Source organism: Linepithema humile, chromosome 3 (genome assembly GCF_040581485.1).
Source record: "Linepithema humile isolate Giens D197 chromosome 3, Lhum_UNIL_v1.0, whole genome shotgun sequence".
Classification (NCBI taxonomy): domain Eukaryota; kingdom Metazoa; phylum Arthropoda; class Insecta; order Hymenoptera; family Formicidae; genus Linepithema; species Linepithema humile.
The window spans coordinates 23,201,120-23,226,792 of NC_090130.1; the positions used below are offsets into that span (position 1 = coordinate 23,201,120).

The following is a 25,673-nucleotide window of genomic DNA, read 5'->3' on the forward strand; positions in this document are numbered from 1 at the left end:
GGATGGAAAAATTTCTAGCCAAGATTCTGAAGAGATCGCGTTTCCGCGCGATAATATAGACGGAATTCGTCCTCGTAAATACAAGAGCACAACCTATGATCGTGTTATTACCTATAAAGCGCCCGATATAACTCTCGGAAAAATATAACAAAGTTAATGACGGTGAAGATGATAAACTGTCGTTTGCGATGATCTAACACGACGAACACTGTCTCTTTTTATAATACCGTGAAATCTTATTCCAAATAAAATAACTTTTATACTTTGACCATCGCATATGCAGTATTACTCGTTGAAGCATCCAAGATTTTTCGCGTGATTCACACAGAAAAAATAGCTTGACCCATTCTTTTTTTATAAGCACGGATATAAGAATACTCGCTCGATAAATATTTCTTAGAGATTTTCCTAATTTCTTACAGTTTCAAAGTTTATAAGATTTCCAGTTCTTAGAGATAAGTGGAATAAAATAAACAATCTGTATTATCATTTAGCTTTTATAAAGATGTTGTGAAATAAGCGATTACAATTGCATGATTCGCGTGAAATACCGACTATTAAATTTAACTATTAAATCATTTTAAAGTAAATGTAATATATAGCAAATTTTTTTTATCTCTATAGTTAATTATTTGTTTCTTAAATATTCTTTCTCTTTGTTAAAACTTTTGTTTCTTAAATTAAATGGCTTGATCCACTAATCTACTAAAAGCAGAAAAAATAGCTTGACCTATTCCTATTTTATAAACATAGATATAAGAATACTTGCTCAATAAATAGAGACAGAGAAATTTATTAGAGATTTTTTAAATTTTTTACAGTTTTAAGAGGTTTATAAAATTTTCAATCTGCTACTAGATTTTAATTATTTCATATATGCCAATTAAGTAAGGAATATATAAATATATAATCGAAGAACACAATAATAATGGCCAGATGAAATATCTATTAAATTCAGACATAAACCTCGATCCGAAGTTGCACATTTTCATGCTCGATCGGGCGCATAATTTTGTAATCGCTCCTGTCGTCGTCGTTCCATGTTTCCATGTCGTAAACGACGTCATTCGCATCGCCACGAGAAAGCCCAAAAACGGTTCATCATAAACCGGGCGTATCTCGGAACTGTCAATCCACTTGGCCCATCGTGGAATACGGCTTTTCACGAGAACTTAAGTCGACTATCAATCTACCGACACCTGCGAAATATTTCTCGCGCGTGCATCAAATCCCGCTAAGACCGACGATACAAAAGAGCTTTTATGCGAAAAGAGCTTTCAGTATCGGTAAACTTATCTGTTTACCATTCTAATATTTCCAAGAATCATTAAATGCCAATAGCCACTTTTAAATGCCTGTGTAGCGAAACTAGTACTGAAATTCGAATTCAAGAATAGCCGGACAAAATTGCTTATAAGCGTACAGAAGTCTTTCGTACTACTGTTCAATCGAACTGCGACTTATCGAAACTTTTTCGAAACTTTTATGAAAGGTCTTTCTCTCGCCTCATCACGTCGGACTCTCTCCCTTATTGACTTTAAGCCCAGGTTTGGAAATCTCCGTCACTTCGTCTTTCGTTTTTCCCTGCGCAACTCTCCCGTCTCTCATCTCTTCTCCCTGCTACGTTACATCCCACTGACAGGATTCGACACTTGGTGACTTAATTTGTTGACACATCGTTCGATTTGTCAACATAAGTTGACAAATTTGCTGCTCAGAGCGAACGGAAATCGATTTCGTAACGACCACACGTATTCTAAGTTTGCTAGAAACCGAAAAGAGCAATGACGAAAATTAATTTAAATTTTATTACAAAAACAAATATACACGTACATTTGTCGAACTCGTGACAGATGTTGTGCACATTTAATCAACGATATAATCAAAAAAGATAATTTAGAATTTTCAAAATTATAATCCGCCCAGAATTGATCTTATTTATATAATTTAAAATTTGCTAGAAATTTTCATAGAACCGTTATATATAATTGCGTGTTATAAATAGAAGAGATTCGCATATTTTAATATCATACTAATTTTTGTATCGTAATAAAAATTCGATAATTATTTAAAACAATTTTAATAAAAAAAAATATAGCTTACATAACACAATTTTCATATTAAGCTAATCCCTCCACCATTACTAAAAACGTTCACATTTTTTGCGATAAACTACTTACCACAATGTTATTGCGACATCGCCGATGCTCTCTGACCTTTCTGCTTCTTCATAACACTCACACGCGTTTATACTCGCATTGCTCGCGAGCGCACTCAGATACAAAAATCGCGCGACACTTTAAACGACACTCCCGGACGACGTCGCAAGCGAATCGAACCGAATAGTCCAAGAAGCGACGTTATTCGCGAATTCCACTCGCGTTTTGAACAATCGGACTTGCCAGATTGGAGCACAGGTATCTCGCAAAAAAAGATTAAGTACGAAGAAGACAAGGTAGGATCAATCATGAGATCAACCGAAATATCGGGTACCGCAGCAGTATCTTCGTCTCAATACCAGCGGAACTGCAGTCAGCAATAACTAACTTATAGCCGCGGATCATATGATCACTCTAGGTGATATCATGCATTACACATGAATCATATGTTCTAACACGTGCGATAACTGAAGGGGCCCATTCGCGATGATCCCAAGATAATCGCCAAAAGACGATTCTTCCCTCCTCCGAACCGAGCCCTTTTGATGGAGATATCATCGTGTTCCAGTATTTGTTACTATATTCATCGGAAATCCGATCGTTACGATTCGTTAGAACTCAACGTTGCGTACTCGCGCGGAACTCTCACGGCACTCCCGTCATTAACGACACTCGCGACCTGCATTTTATGATATTACGACGGAACAAAATTACGATGAGAGACGAATATGACACTTTTCCAGCATTGAAGTAGCCCTCGGAGATTTATCTGTAAAACATAAATACATTTACATTGCAACAGCGTTCAAAACAGGATTACGAGAAATAATAATATTTTTATTAAACTATACTGTAATTTATTGTTAATTTTACTTATTAACTTTTTAATCTCTCAATAATTTTTTTTTTGTTACTCAGAACTTGATAACATATCAGTCAAGATAATTGGATCTGACTGTGTAATTCTAAATAATTATCAAAAATTCTTAAACAAATAAGAAAATCTTCAAAAAGACGTTCGTGACTCGATCCAAATGGCTGACGCTGCTAACAAGAAATTTATCTTACAAATTATATCGCCCTCATAACCGTAAGGCTTTGGGCAAGACGGGTCAGAGGGGTTGCAACCTTGATTGTTGTCAGCGCGAAGAAACTTATGATCGGATGACCGGAGAAGACCCGCGTGATATCGGAATAACAGTTGTGTGTTACGAGAGGATCGCCGGGAGGCGGCGATAAGCACTTCCACGACGCTCGTTTCCACCCTTCGGTGTGACCTCTTCATCGATCGATCTCTGATTTCGAGAGCTCTTGTATTTTATATGGTTCCGTTTAAATTAAATAGAATCAGGATAATTCCCGGACACGTCCAGCAAGCCATTCCGTACGCGCTATCGCACGGACCCGCCGCTCTCGTTGATTTTCCAACGAAAGAAACGAAGAATACAGGGACGGATATTGCACGATATTTCTAGTTTGAACCGTTAAACTATACAGGTACCTACATTTTTTAATAAATATGAAATGGCTTTTTGCTTAGCAGAAAAATAAAAGCATCAATTTTTTAATTATTTTTTAATTACAAACTGCCAAAACAAGAACAATTTTCTCAAATTTCAACTTTAATAATAAAAAGTAAGGTAGGAAATCTTATTCATTATTTAACTGTGAAACGATTTTAACAGATTATTAATTTAATCCAATAAATCTATTAAATCTGTTTACAATCTAGAAATCTATTTAAAAAATTCGTATTAAAAATTAAGGAAGTGTTTGAAAAAAAATAATGTCCAATCTAGACTATGAATAAATCAATCCAATTATTTATCAAACAATACTGCCAAATTTGACGGATTAATTAAGAAATTAAAGCTTGAATCTCACGCTTGCCATTATTAAGACGCAAAACAATTTTGTTCAAAAAAGTTTTTCAACTTTTTGGATTTGTATATTATATATACAATATAACATAATAGAGCATTTTTTTATACAATTGATATACGGTTCTATTAGGGGGTTTCCCTTTTAAAAAATTATTAGATTCAGGTTCCGGCAAGTCACGGTTCATCCCTGTACGAAAAGGTCGAATAGGGCGCGTAAATGTGGGTGCTGCCCGTCACGATAAACTAAATAGACCGTGCCATCGCCGATCCTCGGCTTATTGGAGCGCTCTCACCCTCAGAAAGTGGTCAAGATTTCACTTACGGTCCTATGGACCTCTCTCGAGAGTACAATGGTTACGTTGCTATACGAGAACATTCTGACTTGACCTTTATTAAGGAAAACTGTCGATTCACACGAGTCTCCATGCAGTGCGCAAATTGCGGTATAATATAATAAAGCCAGATATAAAGATTTCTTTATTCTGTGGTTCGTTTTAATTTTTTCGAACTTTTAACATTTATGAAGATAAAGTTAAAAGAATGTCTCAGGAATTGTTTTGCCGATAAGTTTGAAATAATTCTCCCTTAACTTTTTCAGTGTATTGCTTTTTCCATTATAAGATATTAAATTGTCGAATGAGAAAAATGAGTGGAATAGAGAATGAGATATTGACAAGAACAGTTAAGGAATTTGCATCAAATTGCAGTAGTGAATCCAAGGAGCTAGTCTTCAGCAGTTCGCGCAGTGCGTTTGTCCCGACCTCCGGTATGTAGATATATAACTGCACAGCCGTAGCTGTAAATTAGTGCCCTGACTAATTGGGGCACGAAATAGGATGATCAAATATGGAAAGCTAATCCGGTATTCTCTGCAAGATTTTGGTAACCCGTTTCTAGTGAACGGAAATCTTTACACGTAAGATATGAATGTAAAGTATACATCTTTTATATTATGCACTATCTGTCTTTTAATTTTTTTATTATATATTTTGTATTATATTTTTTATTTGCTCTTAAAGTAACATGTATATCAAGGATTCGCTTTTATCTCTCTTTAAGCCCTTTCGTTTATCATTCCCGTCGCGACGTGGCATCTCACGTCAAAAGATTGATGTCACAACATAGCACCGCGAGGAATCGATCGAGAGAAATCGATAAATGGGTCAGAAGAATTCGTACATTATCCAACTGTGAGCACTTAATTATACATGGCTCGTATCAGTAGTCGAGCTCCGACATGTTATTAATAAAGCGGTGTTTTCAGTCTACCCTTAGATACGATCTCGACTCGCAGGCTGGAAAGTTGAATCGTTCGAGGCTCCTTTATCGCCGCGAGTGAGCTCACGAAGAAAAGAAGAAAGACAATAAACAGGGACGGAACAGTAAAGCCCACACGGGCAAAAGATGAGTCGAACGGGATAAGAACGGTGTTGGATTAACCCAGCAGACCCTAAGCGCGAGTGCATATTTATGAGCGGGTGCGGAAAAATTTAATATACAGGCCGGCGGCGGAATAACCACCTCATTGTGCAGACTCTATAAGAAGCTACACGAGTTCATCGCGCCCACGAGGCAGAGGAGGCACACAAGAGGGATCCCGGGTCGAAATAATGTAGTTTAGTGTATCATCATTCGCCGACCATTGTACTCTATATTCTTACAAGCAATATACAAGCAGACAAATGCAATTAAGCGGTTGATATGCCCGTAAAGTTGTGTTAATCAAGATGATAACAAAGGTCGAAGGTAACATTATTTCGTTTGATAATAGGATGTACTTTGCATCTAAATATAGGCACACACACACGTGCGCGCGCGCGCGCGCGACATACCTTTTCTTCCACTTAACAATTATTATTATTTATTCTAGTTTCAAGATAAGTAAAAGATACTAATTCAATCGCCACTCATAAGAATCGCCTAACAGCGCCAGCGGAAATATCAAGTAATTAAAATTAACGTGGGACTTTGTTTAGACTTATCGAAGCACGTTGGAATTTTAACGCATCGCTGACATGCATGAAATAAACATGCGACAAATAAATTGCTACTTTGACAATATAATGCAATAAACTTTCATTGATTGTACAGAAGTAATAAGCAAAATCCGATAAAAGATTTTTCGTTAAAATAATTATGAAACACGAAATGCTACGTAAATAAAAAAAAAGACGTGCTGCAAGACGGTAGGGAAAAAGGATCGTAAGGATTGAAAGGAAGAGAGGAAAGTAAGGCCTCTCGATTCTCGGAAGCTGATAATTTACGAACTAGCGTGATCAGGATCACCCTCTCCGCGATTTAGGAGCCAATTTCCAAAGTGCGAGGCGTTGCTCCTACTTAGACGTTACTCGCTTTTAGAGGGGATCGAACGGCATGACGGAGGATAAGAGGAAGGAGCATGGAACGTAGCGAGGCTACGAAGTAACCGTGAAGAGGCGGCCGCCGATAGAAGCTTCAATTTCAATTTAAATAGTTCTTATCCACGGTGAGTAGCCCTTCGTTTCAACTAATGCGTTCGTTCCTCCGAGAACGCCCGTGAATACGCACCCACCACACTCATGTACGTATCGGTAAAAAGGATAGAGGCAAAGAACCAAGCAAGGAGGGATAAGATAGCGGAGCGGAAGTCTGCGAGAGCTGCGTGATAAAGAGGAAACTGGTAGGGGAGATGGAAAAAGAGAATAAGGGCGAGAAGTTGGAAAAAAGGGCTCGGAGTTGGGGGGAAGGGTGGTGATTCGGTACTTTCTTACCTCCGCTGAAATCCAATATTCGGACAGCGAGGAAGAATCTCGGAAGGAGTTCCATCTACCACTTAGTTCTTAGAAATTTATATCGCGCCACAATTTATCTCGCGTTACACCCGCCGTTCCCTCGCGCGCGCCCGTTCCTCGATACAAATGTAATAAGACGGCCCGGTACGAGCGATAAATCAGATTACGTTAGCTTCAGATGTCGTCGTGAGGATCGTTACAACCGTTGCCGCCCACCAGAAAGGCTTAAAGAGAAAAAGATCATGACACATATTTGATCCCGCTTTACGACGGGGAACGAGGACGCGCGCTCGCTATTCCATCGTGAGCGTTTTCAGCCGAGGGTGAGTGAGGATTCTGACAGCTGTTTCGCATAGGAGATCCTCGAGATCCCGCGCGAATCCGCGACGATACGAGGATGCACCGAACAAACCGAGCGTGCAAGCTCTTGTTGGAAGCGCACACAAGACATGCGGATTTAACCGCCATACTGCCGTTTCTCAGTTAAAAACTCATCGATTTCTACTTTTTTGATATTCACTTACAATTAATATTAGATTTGCATCATTTTTAAGTAATTTGGTCTTTCTGACAATTGAACATATTTATGGGAATATGTCAATATGAATGTTTTATCTTAAAATTATTGATGTATGATTTCTTAATGCTTTTTTTGCTATTTAATGCAGCTTACAAGCACACAATTAACATGTGTGATTTTAATAATAAAATATTTAACATATTAATTTGACGAAGGAATAATGTTTTCAATAACGGATATTGACTTTTAAATGACGAAATTCAGTCTACTTTCTCTTACTGGTGTTCAAATAAATTTATAAAAAATAAAAGTTAAATATATTCTTGCCGATTTTATTTTCCATTTAGTTGTAATATCGCAGTGGAGTACTAAAAGAGAGCAATGCAGCGAGATAATAGCACCGGGCACCGACCGCGCGCTCCGGTCGGTGAAAGGAGGAGAGAGATGGGGGCGCTGCCCCTTCGCACCAATTAAATCTAATTACTCCAATTCCCGTAAGGGTAACGTCCATCTAATTATCGTTTGACCGAAGCATGTATTAATGACGGACACTACGGTCTCTGCGTACGCGGTTATGCGTAGGCGTTAGTAGGGTGTGCAGCACACTCTTAAGGCGAATTCACACATTAAATAATTCTTGAGAATGACAGAAAGATGAATTGTGTATTATCCAATCGAGAATGACGTATGCAAAACTACCGGAAAAATAAAACAAAATAATGATCACAAAAATGTGGAAAAAGACTTCACGATTAAAAAATGAAGAACAAAATAATGATGAACAAAGGTAATGTTAATATAAAATTAATAAATTTGTTAAAATTGCGAATATCCTCATAGAATTATCACGATGAAGAATCGACCGTGTAAATTCGGCTTTAACTCGCACACAGTGCACGCGCATGCGGCATATTTTAATGGACAACGAAAGAGAGCGACGCGCGAGTAATACCATGCCGGTGGTCAGGCCAAGCCGCAGGGTCAACGGGGGTTAAATCGCTCCTATAACGAGCCGACCGGCTGCTGCCGCGGGGACCTATGCCCCGTAACTCGATGCAAACCTGACTTATGGTTATCTCGAACGACATCCCCCGATCAAGACGTCCGATTGCCCGAAGCTGCGTTTTTTGCACATGACGAGTCACAATGTCGCCCCTTCTCTTACAGATGAATATTAACGGAGCAATTGTGCAGTTGAATGCTTAAGTTAGGAAAAGCAAGACAGAATTTATCTTCTTGACAAGTGTAGACGTGTATTCATACCGCGGTATGCAAGGCTCAGGAAACGTCACGAAATTTCGCCGGCATCAAGTATTCCAGCAAACACCCTGTGTCTGTCCAAGTGTTGTATGATACAAAAAAATGTTGTTTGTGAAAAGAATGTTGATTGTCGAGATGAAAATATTTATAATAGCGTACGCACACGCAATCTCATTCTTACGTGTAACGCGCGGAGAATCTCTCGAGAAAATAAGACGACGCAGATAAAACACGAGCTCTCTTCATTTGCACATCAATTGGTATTTTATTCTTACCCGCCTCGCCAAATAAAAACACAGATATGCGTAATGACAATCCGCCACTCGCTCCCTACTGACCAAAGTTAAACATGGAGCCCTGATCGGCCAGAAATTATAGCCATACCCGCACTTCCCAGGCTCCGCGCACGAAGAGTTCCCTTGGCATAAATAAGAAATGCGTCGTTTGTCATCATTACAGCTTATGTATTATAGTAGCAAATAGAATAGGATCAAATAACGCGCGTTGCATTGTATCTTTGCCAGCTATACGTATTGTTCGAAGAAAAATGCACTTACTTTATTTTATGCTCGTTCCCGTATAATCTATATTTAGATATTTATAAAATCAATAAAAATATAATATGCAACGCGCAAGAGACAGAATTACCTGATTGCTTGAATAAGCGTTATTCTTGAATAAAATAAAAAGAAGTAAAAGTATTGAAAATTAGAGTTAACACACTTGTCAATTCTTTACGATTGCTATAGAGTCTACAATTGAATTCGATTATCCATTAATTCAAAAAAATCGCGTTGCAATTAATGCAATTAGTTTAAAAATTCCATTAAAATGATCAGACCGCTACTGAATTATCAAACCCTATCTTCATCCTCGCAAAATTTTATTCGCGTTATATAAGCCGATCAAAATGCAAGAATTGATGAAAGACGTAACGTCTCAAACTTATCTCGGCCACGTGCGGGAGCATGCGCGAATGTTTTCGAAGTCGATTAATATGCTAATTCGGCTACTTCCGCAAAAGTTAAATGCCCGACGTCGTCAAAGGCTTAAAGGGATACTTATACAGGGTCATAGAGATTAGCGATTATAAGCCAGCGGATGGTAGCTAGTTATTAATACAATACTATCTCAAGGGAATCTGTGGTACCTGCGTAAGGATGACACCCTATTTTCAGAATTTCGATATAATTGATAGAAAGAGTTTCTGGCTTTTCCCTCGCAAAAAAAATATCCTAAAATTCCTGATATATTTCAAAAAAAGATCTAGCATTTTTTTGTTCTCGGATAAAAATTATTTGAATTCCTACGAACAAGGAATTTTTCTGGAAAATTTGCAATTTTCTTGAAAGTTCTGGATAGCTTCTCACGATTTCTAACAATTTTCAACACTCGAAATAATAACAACAAAAAATGAAAGAGTTCTGGCGATATTGCGGCTGTTAAATGGAAATTTATCAAGTGTGTGTGTGTGTGTGGTCATAATTAAAAAAAAAAAACCAGAACTTTTCTATCAATTATATTTAAAGTTTTAAAACTTTATGTGCTAACATTATAGAGATATTTTTAACGCCATTACGTGCATTATTTTAGCATTTATAACCGTCACGGTTTTTTATGTTTCAGCTGCGAGTTTTTCAATCACAAGGGCCCTTTCAAATATTTAAAGTGCACAAAAGAACGTCCGAGCGTTACACAACGAAATCGTTAGTTAAAGTGCGCTCGGAGAAAGGCAAACAAATAATACTCAACTATTCATATCACTTCTCGCCAACTTTACGATATTCTAATTACCGTCGACTGAAACTGAATTCCGCATCACCCCGGGCATGAATATTCTTCTCTCCAACAACCTGCCCAACCGACCCTCCTTCCACCCCACCTTTATCCATCCTACCGACCTTCCGCCCCCGTGCTGCGCGAATCTCCGGCTCGAGCCGCGCTGCATAAATCACTCCGTCCACGGCCATTACGGACAAAACCAACGTTATCCCCTTTCCTTCATCCCGACGAGACTTCGAAATATTTTCTACGCCCCGGATGGGAATACGGCTTTTATACGGCAAGTAATTCCCATGCATACGTACAATACGGATGACGGGGCTATCAGTCTACTTGTCGAGCCTCCTCGATTCGTCGGACCGCAAAATCCCGAAAAAGGAAACGAAACGAAACGAGGATATACGCATCGTCTTAGCGCGCACGTACATAATGCGGTATGATATGCTTCTTCCTCCCGTTTGTTTTCCCGTAACACGCCTCCTTGAACAATATGCAGTCGAATGTACGCAATCGTGAATATCTGAATTCAAATCAAGCCCTAACATACACACAAAAGATACGACCAGCTCCAAAACTTAATTCGATTTTCAGCGGTCGAGATAATACGGAACTAGCATGAGTTAACCCTACTTGAAATTCTCTCTTATGGGAATCTCATCACGTGGCACAATCTTAATGAGCACATACTCAACGGCCGTGGGTGTCCATTAATTGTGACACATAATGATCCTTGTGATCATTGAAGATATACTCTTGGTTATTTCGATTATCTAACACATCACCGGATTGGCTACACGCATACGGCCATTTCGCTAATCTTAGCTTATCCATTAGCTTATCTTTTGACTAACCAAGGACACATACCTAAAGAAAACCTAAATCACTAACTAAATACAAGATAACACATTCTACCTGTCAACCACGCTATATGATGATTAATCTATTTTAATGTTTAACACGCTATTATATCTACCTAAGAAACAATGTACATTAATCTTTTCTCATTATTGTTGAATATTATTAATCTAGTTTTCAGATAAGATTATTCAATTGATACTATGAGAGATATGTCCACTGTGAAAAATATAGATCAACAAATCAACGAAAAGCAACCGCATTAACGATGCGAATTAAGAATGAAGGGAAACACACGAATGAACGAGATCAAACGGCCACATAACTTTAAAGTTTCACGACGATATTAACACATTCTCGATCTCGAGATTACGAAAGCTCAAACACGCGTTCTGGCGCAGTCTTCTGATGTAACTCAACGAGCCGGACATTCCATCGAGGGACAGGAAGAAGAAGGGCATCGAAATTTTCCTCCTTAGCCTGGCGAACCATACCGACCAGAAACTATTCCAATTTATTCGACCGCGGTAATTAACGACGTGCACAGCTCTTTGGAACCTTTTACTTAATTTTCGTGCACAGTCGCGGAAGCGGAAAGCGGAAGAGTCCGTCGGAGCAAGACGCGTCGACGTCATGAAGACGCGTCACCGGAAACTGGTGCGCGAGCGCACAACCTCCCGTGGGATAATCGAGGGAAGCCATGATAAACGGCGCGCCTCTTCCCGCGGGATACGGCGAAACGATGACGGGGCAAAGACGCTAAGATTTGGTCTGCGTTCTCCAAAGTTCCCCTTTTCCGCGCGTAATACGCCGCCGAAAAGTAGTGACGGCGGCGCAAACGACAGTGGGGAAATGAGGAATATGGCCGAAAATAGAGAATAAAAAAGGTTAAAAAAAAGAAAAAGGAGTAACATTGCGACGCATGGGACGTAAGAAGGTACCTCTCGACGTAACATAAAATCGCCATTACCGCGTGACCGTATGGCGAGTTACGATGGCGGCGCGAACATCTTTTCTCTTGTGCTCTCTCCACGGTCTTATAAATAAATACGTCACTCCATCTTACGTACTTCGACGTCCGCCGATCCTGGTGCGCGACCGCGGCGGGAACGGAAGCTCTACGGCGACGCTCTTGGCGTAGTTCCACGACGACAAAATCCCACGACGACATCACCCTCGTCTCCGACGTGAAAACAAACGACAATGCGTGTCGACTTTCAGTTATCGAATCTTTGGCAGTGCCATGAGGGACTCCCCATCGAGGGGTGATACTGTTCGCTCATCGGCTGATACCTTTGACCCTCGATCGATTTTTTCGCGGAGAAATGAGAAGGATGCCCCCTCCCCCTTCACCCCGATCAAACATTACATGAATTCATCTTCGTGACGATGGCGTATCTTCCTTCGTACAAATTCATCTTCGTTGTCGGACGACCTTTAACGACCCTCGGAGGAAACGAGCACAGAGTCTCGAGTCCTTTAAGTTTCCAAGAACTCTACCGTGACGTCTACGGGTGGCGAATTCTCTCTTTCTCTTTGTTTAATTAAACGCGAGTGACTCATTCGTAATCGTATACCAAGGACGGTCACAAGGGACTTTGTATAGTTGTAGTTTTCAGTACAGGGATAACTCTTGGCGACGAGTCTTCTCTGCTGCCGAAAGATCTCACGGACAGATAAGCGCGGATGTATCAGCGACGTAGAATTGATCACCGTGTACAGCGACAGCGACAACGACGACGATTTCGTTCTGTATTCACAGCGTGACATTAATTGCGCGGAAATATCTGCGAAATAACCGCAATTATTCGGAAAATTATTCAAAAACTCGTTGTTTCCTGCTGTTACTATTTGCAGGTCCGCGCGAGCATTTAAGAGGTAATGGAATTTAGCACTCCGGCGGCAGGAAGGACTCGAGGTGCGCCGGAAGAAGATTGCACAAAGAGAAAGTTCCGCGAAAACAATTCGTAATATTACCGCTCGCGGAAATTGCATTAACCAGAAATGCTGATGTATGAATTAGTAAAATTGCGAGCAGCCGTTTATGCTTAAGCATATTATGCCCGCGAATCTGACATAATCGCGGATAGAGGCTAATAGAGAATTTGAAGAGGCGGAGAAAACGGAAACTGGCAAGACTGTACAAATTGGAAAATATTACTAAGAAGTTCAATTTTTCTTAATTTATAAGGAATTCAATTTTATTCAGCATATTTGGAAGCAGAATGCCGCGCAGGCCGAAGCAATCGCGAGACGAAACAGATAACGACGGGTGAGAAATTAAACAGCGATAAAGGAGAGATGTTATAAAGTGCGTTGTTGAAAGGGAACGATAAAAGGTAGTATGAGAAAACGCGAAGTTACAGTCGTTTAGTCGCGTCGTAAACCATCTCCCGCGTCTGTTCGCTCCCTCTTCGCGCTGTGCCAACTGTACTTTCGCTCTCTATCATGCCACTCTTTCCCTATCACCGCCGCGTACCCGTCCGATAAATAGGCGTATCTCTCTGCGACTGGTAGGGGGATACGATACTTTTATTAGTCATCTCAATAAATTAGTTTCAAACAACGAAAAGATCCTACGGCATTCTCGTACTCATTCTCTCTTCCCCTCCAACGTTTTTATCTCCCTCTTTTATCGAACAGCATCTGTCTTCTTCATTCGGGAGCAAAAAGATAAACGGGAGTAGAGCGTCTATCTCGATGCAAGTCGAACATGCATGGTTCGTTACGATGAACAGTCATCAAGTCAATTCTTTCGCGGAAGAAAGCGAAAAAAAATCACACACGGGCCGAGTGTATATAAAGTTCGTTTAGCATGCAGTACGTGTTCATACACCTAGGTGGGTAATTCCAATTGTTTGCATGCAACCTCGAATGCAGTTGGTATGACCGCTTTAAGATAACAAGGCGTTTTCCGAAACACACGGACTAGTTGCGGTTTTCCCAGTTAACAGTGTGGAAAACGGAATTCGGTATAAACGAAGGATAAATAAAGGGTCACGCGTAAACACGGGAGTTGCATAGAAATCGTGACGTTTGTGTCACGTTCTGAGCGATACTGATCCTCTATTTACGCAAAGTCCTAGCTTGCCCTGCTTTCCAGCGGAAAATTCAGATCTCATAGAAATGTTCTACGCCGACGATTAATGTTCAATGAAACGATATTTTCAATGCATATTTAAAAAGATTCAGTAGATGTAATAAACGCAAAAGGTATAAATACTACATAATTCTTGCAGTTTGCTTATTTTGTAAATATACTCACAGCAAAAACGCATTCAGCGAAAATCTGTTGAGAGATTTAGCAATATAATTTCAAATGCAAATTCATACGCATTACTTGATGGTCAGAGAGTAAAATTCTCAAGAGTCGAAATATACGGAATAACGCTTAACATTAATGTAATAAAATTAATTTTCAGAACAAAAGCGCAAATACGTTTACAAAAATACAATTACGTTGCTTATTCAACTGATTAACTAAAGAAAATATAAACTGCAATAAAATACATGAATCAAGTTTCCATTTCCGTTTAAATTTTTATATAATTTTAAATTTAGTCATAGATGCGATCTTACATTTTTAGCAACAGATTTCACACAGTTGTTGGCATCAAGATAATGTTCAAAATCAAATTAATTAATTTTTTTACTATTGCATATTAAAAGTCGATGTAACATTATTGAATTATATGTATGAAATGTATCAAACAATTGATAATACCATTTTATCTATGTGTTTTACAAAACTATATCTCCGTTTCTATTTATAGAAAGCTGTTATTTCACTCGCAAACTGGCTAATATGCCGACATTAGCTCAATTAATTGCCTCCAGTGTGAGCAAGTGTTACATGGAAATTCAACGTATGACGCATCACGCCTATCTCGATTTGACAAAGATAATGAGTCGACGACGACGAGGGGAGACAATCATTGACACATGCCGCAGTGTGTGGATACAACTTAACACATACGTTCGTATGACTCAATGGGAAAGCTCGTATACGAGGTCAGCCAACGTCTCGATATTCATGAGGTCAAAGCAGCTGCACGTGTAATTTTGGTGGACACAGAAAAGGGAGAGAAACCGACATAATCGACGTAATAAAAATAAGTGACCCTCACACGCGAGGAAAAAATTATCATAAATATTTTGCAAATTTAAAAATTCTCATCTATAAATTAAAATAAAAATGACACTGTAATAATTATATATTAATAATAACATAGTGCGCGTTTATAAAATTGTTTATAATGCACGTATATCCATATAATGCACACAAATCATGATAATTTATAAACTCTAAACTCTTAAATTTATGATGGTAGAAATTCTATCTATGCGCTCTGCAACGATAATGTTGTGTATTAAAATATTTTGATTATCGAATATTCGTTATCCTAAAATAATCATATATTAATCGAATTATTGGAAAATGTCCGACGTTATATATAAAAACTTCACGAATAATACAAAAAAGTGAGTATGAAAAAGAAAGAACTTTATCTTTTACAAGTAAGCTGTACAAAATAAAATTGAAATGTCCCAAATAAATTATCAATAAATATAAACTTATAATTAATGTGTTCTGATATTATTATCAACAATATAAAAAGTATAGGTACGTATCGACAATCTGTTTCTACATTACTATCTCTATACTTTTAATGCAAATTTGTTCGCTTTTACCTAATCGCCTGTCAATTTGTATTAGTAAATCCTATTGAAAAAAAACTCTGACATAAAATTTCTTAATTAACCTCGTTTTCTAAATTAACGATACAAGTCAAATCATATCATAGTGGATATCATTCAAAAAAGACGAAAGATGCATTCTTAAATACAAAAAATTAAATAGAACAAATATAGTTAATAATTATAATATAAATATATAAATATCATGAATAAAGTTGGAAGAGAAATGTTGATTTAGAATTATTTTTTAAATAAATTGAAAAATCGAGAAAAAGGAATAAAGCTATACTAGCATTATAAAACAAAAGATATTGTAAGAAATATTCAATACATCGTATTCTAAAGTCGCGTGTATCAAAGCTGATATATGCACATCAGGCTTTTATCGGTGCTAAATAGGTGCTGGCTGGCTGTTGCTAATCAAACAGGAACTTTCATCTTGTTCAACTAAACTAAGCACAGGTAAGCTTTCATCCCATTAATGGTTACCAACGTCCACAAATGCCCGCCAGCAGGCAGACAGATGCGCGCGTAAAAGGTCATTGTAGCAATGTACACTGACCTTTAATATCCGGTGTATAGTGAGCAGAAACGATGCAAGATTTCTGCAGAGCCACGTGCTTTCGTGAAATTTAATCAACGTCAAGAAACTCGATCCTAATCTCAAGATGATCTCATAATGAATTTATACTACGCGGTAGTGTCTAGTTAAAACGGTTCTTTAAATAAACTCAATGTGTAAGCCAGCCGTTAATGCAACAGCTTGATTGCTACACGGATAAAAGTTAGATATTTCTTCACATAATATTAAAACCTATAAATATTATTTATGTTAGATCATATATCATGATGAGAAAATTTTCAATCTTTCCAACTTTGCTTAGAATTGCTTTCAAGTTTTCCGAGCTCTTTTTTCCAAATTTACAAAATAGTGTCTCGGCATATTTTCACTCAACTTTTATATAACTCATAATTTAGAAGAGTAATCTCTGAACAATATTTCTTAACCAAGTTTTCAGGCAGATTTCAATCGATAATGGCGGAAAAAGTATTTCGCTTGATTTTTATATCAACAGAAAGAAAAAACTCCTGAGGAAAATCAGTTGATCAAGTTATCGAACCCAGTTCCCACGTCAGTGCATTAAAAGAATTCTCTAAAGCATGAAACGTCATTGCGCATGAGCTTTCTGCCCATAAAATGCAGCTGATAATGTAATTAAAATAAATACACGCACTTACTTATCAGTAAGGAATTATAGATTAGCTTCCCGGAGCTGCAAATATATTGTTAGAAAAAAAACCAACGATACATAATTAACTTGTATTTCTGAAAACATGTCAATACGATAAAAAAAATAACTACATTATTCCTTTCCAATAAAATGCCGAAATACAAGAAGGCCCTCTTTATTTTCTAATAATTCTGTCAAAGCTATCAATTATGCAGATGCGAGATAATAAGCACGTGGATAAAAAAGTACGATGCACATCGTCATAATTATGTTCCAGTTATAGCAAGTAAACTAGTTTTTACGGACTGCGGAAAAAAAGGGGCTCTTATAATAAGGGATATCGCAGAGTATATGGTCATAGAAAATTTGATGCGGATCATTGAAGTGCAGTATATAATACGCGGTTCATGGTCAAGTAATTTGCTTTCGCGTTGCGTGCGCTAAATAGCGTAGCCTTTCGGCTCGCCGGCACATACTGACTCGTTACTCGTTGCCGCGCCGCAACACGTGATATAAAGAATGATAGCGGTGCGGCCGACGCGCGGCGGTTGCCGCACTTCGTGTTTTCATAGTTCAGATAATCGGGCACGCTGACTTGAATCGGGGGAAGGTCGATTATGTAAATACGTATTCCATTTTGCGCCTTAAGTCGAGCAATCGCGAAATGGATGTGCGCGCGAGAAACTCGTTCATTACGCTGTCTGCTCCAGTTACACTGGCCAAACCCGTGATGTAAAGTCAATGTAACTTGAATTAATATAGTTGTCCGAATAAACATTTCAATCTCTCGGCTGTGTATAATTACGAGAACTGTTTATTAATAATGTGTCTACAATAACAAGCCACCTACATTCTATATGTTCATAAATCACAATTTCTTCACAATATTGCTAATTTATCCCTGTTATCTCTGTACTTTCGTTCATTACTGACTGCTTCTGCAAAAATATTCTGTGGATGTAACGTGTCTACGTTACATTTTTCAGCTGGAATTGTCTCAACTAGAACAAATTAACCGAATCACCTAAAGTTAATCTACGACAGTATATACGCCACATAGAGAGCAATCTTGTTGGAGTCAAGCTTAATTAGACTCCAGAAGAAACAGTATACTGTAGAGTAAATCGTCATATAAAAAATCTAAAGGCTCTTTCTCTCTCTCTATCTCTGTGACTTTACTCTTCTAAATAAATTTTGATATTATCGCCTATTTTCAAATCGTAAATAAGTTAAATTAAAGATAAGGCGTTAGCCAAAGATGAAGTTAGCCTCCAAGTAAAGTTTATCGGTTTAATGTCAAGTGGACAATATATAGTTTCGAGTACGGATACAACGATAGTGCGATGAGTCAAGTCCTGTAGTACAGGCGCGCCCCCGAATTTTCGATGTATCACCCCCGGCGGACCGTTTTTATTTTCGTACATATGAAGGCAATACGTTACATACACTATTTATGATAGCGTGCGTACGACTTAATGAACTATGGACAGACACACACAGCCGGTCGCTGAGTCACTTGTGTAGTCACGTTGTGAGTCGACGCGAGCCCTCCGGGGAATACCCGAACCCCTTACGCGAGGCCCTCCTATTCTCTCGCCTTCGTCAGGCTCGTAAACAGATCCATAGACGTAATTAAATGCGAGTAAGCGCCTATCAGCCAGGTGGAAATGAACCTTCGCGCCTAATCTCCCTCCGTTCTCCCTGCAAATTGTATCTCCTTTGCGTTATTGCGTTTGCAACGCGACATTTAATAATGTGCAAATTGCGTGCATCGAGATAGAATTAAGCAAAAAAAACCATGACCGAAAATGGAAAACGGCAAATCAGGCGAGCAGATTGCAGCTATAATTAGAAATGCGAGAAAGATTTGTACTTTTTGGACTTAGTCCAATGAGAGAGAAAAAGAGAGAGAGAGAGAAAGAGAGATAAATCCGTCGACCTCTGATTTATCAAACGATTGCGCTGCAATGTAAAATCGCGGTTATATACACAGATGGAAGATTACATTTTATTACGGTATATTTTTAACTCTGTTTATTTTCTGTCTACCTCTCTTGTGTGCTCTCGTTATTACCGTTTAATTGCTTTGTTTCAATATTCACGCATCAATTATCCGCAATTCGATGCACAGTATTTTAATAATTCAGCAAAGTCTCTTTTGCGGATCGTAATATCCGATGTGATTACCCAAGAGTATTTAAAAACTATCGAGCCGTCTCTGTATATTTACGATACACATTATTTTGTGGAAATTAGCGCTCACACACAATCGAATACAAATTATTCGGATGAACGGTGATAAACCGTATTTGTTGATTCCGCGCTTCCGCATATTGCGCCGATTTTGATCTCATATCGGAAGACGTCTCTTGTGTGCATGCATATCAATAAGGAGACCCGAGTATACTCTCCCGTGATACATGAACGCATACGCCGCGCCCGTTTCGCTTTCGTTCGCTTTCTTCAGCCATTTTTCAACGCCAGGGAGCCACACCGCCGCGTTGTGACGCTAAATCAACAGTGCGGATCGAGAGAGAAGACAGGAAGGAAAAATATAGCCGCTCGTAACTACACTACGGGCGCCTGCAAATATATTTCCAACTAAGATTGAAAGTGGGTCGATAAGGGTTTACGTCATCGGGTCGGAAAGACCGGCGAAAGAAACGCGCGAAAAACGATGGGAGAATAGAAAGCCTGAAGCGGAACTGGAGGAAAGGTGAAAAGGAAGGAAAACAAAGCGAAGAAGAAAAGAGAGAAAGACGACACCTCCTGCGCGAACGGTACTTAAGGCGACAATGCTCGCAACGATTACAAATTTTACGATGCACTCCGCGGCGTGCCCTCGCGGCCGGATTATGAAGAGCTCTCGAACGAGGAACGCGATTTTCTCGGGACGCCTCGGACCCGTCGCCGCTATGGAGGAAGAGGGATGATTGGGAACGAGTCGGATGGCACTCTGCATAACCAACTGGAAGAAAGCGACGATCTCGAGTGGATAGACGAGAGATCTCAAAAATCCGCGACAAATTAACAACACGACGGCGCGACGTCGAAGATGCAGAGCGCAGGCGTGCGACGATTCGAGTGCAGTTTCTCTCGCGGAGATGCGGAAGAAAGGACCGGAGATCGGTAATAGAATAGTGAATCTCGGCGAACTGTAACCGTACCTTTTCGCCCTTTCGCAGCGGTGCGGATGGTAGTTTGCTCGTCCCCTTGGAGACGAGCCAAAATAGGAATTGGCTATTGACCAAGGCAATAGTACCTAAATTACCACGCGTTGCACACACCGCCGGGAGATGCTCGACCCTTGTTATGTGTCCTGTATTCGATTATCTGTGTCATGCTTTATTACGGACTAATGTCGCGACAGCGACGCATCTGCGGTGATCGCATCGCCGCGATAATCGCCATCGCGAGTCGCGTCACTCAAGGCAAATTCACGAAGACGAAGTAAATTCTACGTGAGTTGACGGTACATTAAAGAGATGCATAAATAGTTTACAATTTTTTATCTATTTTTCAATAAGAAATTCACTGACTAATTTCAACTCGATTTTTCCTACAAAAAATATCATTATTTCAATCATTTTCAAATAAATTGTGCCAATAAAAATAAAGAACCTCTAGTATAGTGAAGTTTCGAAGAAAAAATAGATCCATAATCTTCAATCAAATTGAAGTAAACTTTTCTTTAATAAAATTTTAATTTAAGGCTTACTTAAATCAATAACTTAATTAAAGTGATAAATTTTCTCGACATTTTTCTAAAAGAATATATCGAGACAGCTGAAAGAACCGAAACAAAAATCGTAATCAATAAATGGAATGTAAACATGCAGCCTATTTTTCTTGAGAAAATATTAATTTCCTTACTCACAATACAAAATTTATAGATGACAAACGGCGCGGGCATTATCCGTTAAATAGGCAAAGTCGCGGAAACGCTGACAAATCCGGTGGCGAAGGAGTGAGTACTGGAAGCGAAAGAGAGAAACGATGAAAAAGAAGAATGACGGAAGAAAAATAGAAGCGACGACAACGGTGAACGAATTCCTTTAGGCGTGAGAGAAACGCCCGCGAGAAACCCCACCTCTGGCACCCTCCTTTCTTTGTATATTCGAAGGATTTCCACTAATGAAATAATTAAAATTACAAAGCTCCGCTCGACGACGACAACGACGACGACGACGCGACGACGACAACGACGACGACGACGACGACGACGACGACGACGACAACGACGACGACGACGACAACGACGACGACGACGACGACGACGAACGATCGTGTGCGCCGGAACCTCGGTGCTCTATTTCCTCCTTCGTCTCCGTCACCTTTAGCTAGAAGAGGTAAGTCTTTACACTCATCCCTTCGCCCGCGGAGAATCGGTAACGGTTCAACGGGAATCAATGAAAATTCCCGACGGAGCGGCTTTGAAATTCCATTAGAAAATCAAAGACGTCCCTCGTTCTCTCCAACTGTTGTTTCGTTTATCGCTCGTTCCGTGAGTTCGTAGATTCACCTTTTCGTCGTCTACGAAACACGAATATATTTTAATTATAATAGATATATTACGCGAAGAGAGAGAGAGAGAGAGAATACGAATATAAACAGGATGACCAAAATATCGACTACACTTTACTATTATTTCACAACTTATCAATTTTCTAAAAATTCATTCGTTCACTAAAATATCTTCGACTATAATAGAACTTCAAATACATTGACCTAATATTGGACTGCTGTTGAATGCAAAATAATTGAAAAGTTCATTATAAGATAAATCTACTTTAAATCCATACTGCAGACATATAAATTATAAACTCTACATTCCGTATTCTAAACTCTTATATTTTCTCTCGATATAAAATATTTCACAGAAATCTAGCTTTTATTATTTGCGAGGACGAGCATGATAATTTAAAAATGCGTCAGCACTACGGGCATGCGTAACATAATCTATGTTCAAATACCCGCAGGATCCTCGGGTATTGAGTTACTCGCTTTAGGTAGCGTTATTTGAGACAACCACCTCGGGCACGTATATACACGGAACCGTCGGACGTAGGAATTTCAGGTGCCAGACATGACGAAAGCACTTCACAGATGAGTAGTAGGATTGCCTTCCGGCCCTTTAATTCACCGCCACGGTAAAAGAAACCGATCGAAATTTCACACGCACTGTTCGACGTGTTTCTGTAAACGCATTACGTGTTTGCAATTTTTTATCCATCACAATATCGATAACGTTAAATAACATTATCATCCGCTGTTATCATCATTATCATCATCTGAGACGCTAATATTCTCTTGTTATTCAAATTCTCTTATTACACAACTACGAAGAAATGTAGGTCATAAACTGAAGCTGTGTACGTGTGCATTAACATCAAAATTTGATAGAACAAATATGTAAAAATATCAGACTATTCGCGACTACTTTATTCATTTTCCGTTTTCAGTTCTTTCTATTTGTTTTTATATTGTCTATTAATCATTTTACTACCATAATATTCATGCTTCAAATTGCTGATTTTATGTAGCGTTTAATATGTGGCACAAATAATTTATGAAATAAATTATCCAATTGTGTCTATTCGACAAGAAATTAAAGTCATGATATCTTGCACGTTAAATGATAATTAAATCTAAATATTAATAGATTTTTGCTTGTTATTGTCTTCGACCTCTTGTTTCACGACCTCTTATCTTGATTACTTTCCGATTCTCTCTGACAATCTCTAAGTATTTGAAAGGAACGTCTGGGAAAAAGAAGGCGCTATCCAATCATAACTAAATAGTTAGATAACGAGAAACAAACAGTACATCCGCAGTGCGCGAGGAAATATCACGGTGAGACGTAAGGATAAGAAGATATGAAACTTGCGAATGAGATTGCAACACTACTGAAATAAACCAGAAAGAGAACACTCACTCTGATTGCAACTCGATATGTCATAGATTATCCGTTTTTTCGAACTGTAAACGCGCCAAAAATTAAGTTAAAAAAAATTGCAATAATTTCGTAATTTATAAAAAGTGAAATAGTCTCGATACTCAGCAATTTAAAATTCTATTCTATATATTTTATGAATATATTATTAATTATTCACTACAATCATTATAATCAGGAGACAGTTATATATCTCCCGATATCTTTCTACATAATTAAATGTTTTTTAGACAATATGCAATTCTTCAACACATAATTATATCATAAAGTTTCACGCATAAACACGTTTATGTATTCGAAGAGAAGATTGCATATCAAATTATGCATTTGAGTGTTAAAATATTAATATAAATTATCCAAATCGCATATTGCCATGCAGAATCAATTATATATACTGTTATAAGATCGTTATTGCTGCTATTTATTTATTCTTTTTTTTTTGTAAACCATCTCCGTGAAAGTTTCAATAAAACTTACGATTTTGCAGCGCGCGCGTGTCAATGCAACATTAATGCGCGGTTAGCCTGCAAACGGAAAAAAGAACGGAAAAGAACAATGCAGCGAAGTTCCGTATCGATAAAAAGACAACGACGGCGAGTATTTACGGCGTCGTTCGACGAATGTACGCGACGAGTCTTTACGCGAATGTTTGAACACGGCGAATGTAAAAAAGATTAAATTCTCTGAAGGACCGAAGAAGCGAGACAATGTTTCAGCTATTTCCTATCTCGTCGCATGTTGTCTCTTGTTCTCAAGCGTGCCCGCACACCACTACTTTCCGACACATTCGCCATCTCGCCTTTTCCTTACCCTATCTGCCCGCTGTGTTGTCCCGAAGAAAACGGAGTTTTAGGTCACGCGACTCTCTTCGACCATCGACTTGCCTCTTTTCGCGACTGTAAATTCCTCGATGTCGGGTTAAAAGGGGCCAAAACGTTCGCGGCCAAGTGCGCGGTAGCGGCGAGCAGCGGTTTCCTGCTATGTACTATGTACTTGAACGGAAACACTTCAGGAAATCTTCTTTTTCTCACCGGACGGCCGACCGCTTGATACACGAACTCTCGACGACACACTCTTTGTGCCGATACCGAATATCACGGAGTCGCTTTGCACCGTTCCGCTACCGAAACAGCTTTTTCCGCTCTGTGTGTAATTTAATCGCCATAAAACACGCGCCGCTAAACTAAACTTTGTCAGAACACGCTTCTCAGGACATCGGTCGTGCTATTACATGCTTTTTTACGAAACGTATGTAACTGAAAGCCAGTGTGCAACGTGTGTAACCAAAGAAGGTCAGTAGTATCTAAATTTCTTTCTCTAGCATAACGTGAGATAAAATTACTCGCTTGCAAAGATAACTTTTTACAACATAATAAAAAAATTCTATAGTTTATTGACTGAGAATATAATCAATGAACTTTAATTGGAATATCTATAATAAACTGATTATTTATTAATAATTTTTATAAATGCTCTAAAGATTTCTAAAATATATTTTATACATATAGAATGATATTATGCTCAACATCGAAAAGCATTGATTAAAAATAATATCAAACAGTCAGTCAAAATAATTAGATTAAATGTCAGTTAAAATAATTAAATTAAATAATGATAAGCATTATAAATCTAACAATTTCTAATATTAATTATAAATATCGACGAGATATTTCATCCTCAATCCTCAATTCAGTTTCGTCGTGTCGGCTAAGAAGAGAGGAAGAAATTATCAGCGATAATTATACGAATTACATGAATTCTGAGAACGGTGCGCAACATATCTCGTAACATAAAAAAATCGAGCGCAGCGAGCTATTTAATGCGGTGCGCGTTCGGTATGAAAATTGCCCAAGAAAGAAACTCCAAGCGTGACTAATGCAGAGATATACGTAAACGTATCTCGGCATGGATGCAAGAAAGCAATAGAGAGAAAAGAAAAAAGCAAAGACGACTTACCTCCTTGCGGCTGCTGACTCCCTCGACGAGGTCCTTACTTCCGGCGAACAGGGATGTACTCGTAGGATAGAGGCACGTTGAGAAAGAGGGGAAGAAGAATAGAAGACCCGCTGTATCCGCCGACAAATACGTCGCGTCCGTCTTCGCTGAAAAAGAAATGAGAATAATAGGCACACTGGGAGCAAAGAGAGAAAAACAAAAAAGAAGGAAAGCGAGCGCCTAGACGAACGTGGCGCATTTTAACATCTGACTCGTATCATCGCGCATTTGTAGCGAAATCCTATTCTCATACCAAGTCAAGTAAAAACGGTCATATCATTGATTTATGCTGTACGGACAAATTTGCCGATATAGCTCCATTTTGATCTGTGTTTATATTTGCATATTTACTTATATACATTATTAATCGGATATTTTCGTAATTATACACAATATTAGTACAATTAATTAATATAACCTATAAATTAACCAAAAATATTGTCAAATGTGGCGTTGCAATTCCAACTAATATATTTCTTTACCCTGTGTACAAAATGTCCAGCGCGAGCATGATAATCTTATTAATGCGTACTGTTTTACACGATTCAATAGACTTACACAGGAT

At 38.6% G+C, this 25,673-nt stretch overlaps 2 long non-coding RNA genes across 2 annotated transcripts in view; one reads left to right on the top strand and one right to left on the bottom strand.

Moving 5' to 3' along the window:
• LOC105668727 (uncharacterized) overlaps window positions 1–25,415 on the bottom strand; it is a 77,405-nt gene extending 51,990 nt beyond the window's left edge. Inside the window, exons 1-2 of the long non-coding RNA XR_001100157.2 lie at window positions 25,070–25,415; window positions 2,181–2,928 (exon numbers count right to left, since the gene is read on the bottom strand). This is a non-coding gene — a long non-coding RNA (uncharacterized lncRNA). The remainder of the gene's footprint in view (window positions 1–2,180; window positions 2,929–25,069) is intronic.
• LOC136998586 (uncharacterized) lies at window positions 12,335–15,811 on the top strand. Its single transcript, XR_010889173.1, has 2 exons — window positions 12,335–14,070; window positions 15,004–15,811. It is a non-coding gene; the product is annotated as an uncharacterized lncRNA (long non-coding RNA).
• Window positions 25,416–25,673: the final 258 nt, after the last annotated feature.